Below are 2,347 nucleotides of genomic sequence, written 5' to 3'. Positions count from 1 at the left end.
TGATGTTGATGATGACGAAGATGATTATGATGATGAAGGAAAGGAAGTGTTATTGTCCCATACACATACACATTGTCGGAGTTGTCCAACTTGCTGGGCGTATTCTTTGTTTTTAGACACTAACCTGGGGCTGCTGTTGTCATGTTATTGTTGTTCATCGTGTCGTTGTTGTTCACCTTGTCGTTGTTGTTCACCGTGGCGTTGTTGTTCACCGTGGCGTTGTTGTTCACCGTGGCGTTGTTGTTCACCGTGGCGTTGTTGTTCACCGTGGCGTTGTTGTTCACCGTGGCGTTGTTGTTCACCGTGGCGTTGTTGTTCACCGTGGCGTTGTTGTTCACCGTGGCGTTGTTGTTCACCGTGGCGTTGTTGTTCACCGTGGCGTTGTTGTTCACCATGGCGTTGTTGGACATAGTAACGTTAGATGCTGAAAGGCAAATGTAAGATGATTATTGATAAGTTTTGCAAACAGGAAAGTGCATGTATAATTCTTTAGGACAAAAGATCAGACAACCCATACTTGTGTTAGCATCATCGTCCCAAAATGTATGGACACCAGGCTAAATACATAAAAAAAATTCATGAATTTTTCATACATGTACATTTATCTGAGGAAAAGTAAATGCTTGTCATGTATTTCTGCCGCTTGTTTGTTGTCTTTCAGTGTAACTCTATCAAGTGTGCAACGTGGCAGTTGCCCCTAGCGGCGCTGGCTGTTTGCCAGACTACAGCATAATGTAAGACATACGTCAGAGGTGTTTGTTATGTATTCTCTATGTCTATTCTTGAGTGTACATACATCCTGTTGGTATATGATCGCCATAGACTCTTCATTAGCTTTCATTTATCAACACAACATCATAGATTCACTTTTTCGTCTCACTGTATCTCTGTAGGTTTGATCAAGATAATATTTGAAGAGACTAAAGTTTAGGTTATAGAACACGTTTAACCTTCAATTATACTACTAGTACGAAGTCGTCTGTCCTACCTACACACAGTGCCGAATAAATCTTTAGTCAAGTGAAAGATCAAAAGCCTTCCGTGCCCCTTCCATACAAGTTCATTGCTTCATTTGAGGAAGTCCCTTAGGGTAGTTTTTTAGTGTGAGGCCTGATTCGACCGAACAAACCCAGAAGCTCTGGGCTGTGAACACCCTGCCGATTGCGCCGCACGACTCCACGTGTCTTGATACTGCTCAAGGATCATCAAGGTTAGCTTAGACACCAGACCCCAGCCCGATTTCAGCAATATTTATCATGCACTGTTGGAGTCTAACTGTAGGAGAATTTCCTGGGGGCATATTGCCTCTAGACTAGAGCGAAGGGGTTGGGGGTATAGGTTCTGGAAACAGTCTGGCATCTATGCTAGCTCAAGGTTTACCCTGACATCAATCTCTAAACATGATGAGCGTAGCTTTATTTGGTGCTACATAGAAGTACAACAACAATAAACACTGTATGGTAAGATTTGACTTATGACGACTTGAAGTGTTCTTTGTCAGCCATGTTACCCGACTGCCAGCTTATGGTGCCACTCCCCTTTTACCGGCAACATTTGTATCCGATAGCACCTCGTTTGGCATGGCAGTCTTCTCGACGAAGCTCAATGATGAAACTAATCTATAAGAGATTCGCTATTAGACTTGAGAGATGAATACAATGTTGTGAAATGATATGGTGCATAAGGCAAGGTCGTGTAGATTGACCTTATCCTGTCAACACCGAGAATCATGACAGAGCAAAATGTAACTCACGTGTCGTTTGTGCAGCCGTTCCCACTGTCAGGAGCATTAGAGTCAGCAGTTCAGTCCACATTCTGTCGTCGGTTGTGTTCTCGGCTTCTAACCCCAAGTCTTGCTGTTTTCAATCCGATACTTGGTTACTTACAACTACTAATGTTCCTAGCCAGCCAGCAAAGCACACAATTAAGTCTAAATCTGTACCTGTCGAAAGGTCATCATACCAGTCTTACCACTGTGACAATGTAGTCGTGCCTTCAGAAGACCTGAGATTTGGCCCTGTCATTTACCCGTAATCTTAGTGTGCACGCTGGCAACACCTTTTTTCAGCATAAATGTAATACTGACTTACATAGATAGTTTTCAATGTATCGGTGCTTTTCTTAGATTATGGGCGCTCAAACAAAAAAGTTTTATGAACAATCTGGAGATAGAATTGTGACCTGTTCCTCATAAAATAAAAGACAGACGTTTGGATTTTTAATTGGATTGCTGCAGGGCGTTGCAACATCTGTCGTCACATCTGTCTGAAGAACGTTAGTCTCCGTTGCAGTCTCTTCGGATGGTACGGTGTTTTAGTATTGTTGAGTGATGTCTGATTGTAATGAA

This window comes from Branchiostoma floridae, chromosome 14 (assembly GCF_000003815.2).
Source record: "Branchiostoma floridae strain S238N-H82 chromosome 14, Bfl_VNyyK, whole genome shotgun sequence".
Classification (NCBI taxonomy): domain Eukaryota; kingdom Metazoa; phylum Chordata; class Leptocardii; order Amphioxiformes; family Branchiostomatidae; genus Branchiostoma; species Branchiostoma floridae.
This window is presented reverse-complemented; position numbering follows the sequence as displayed.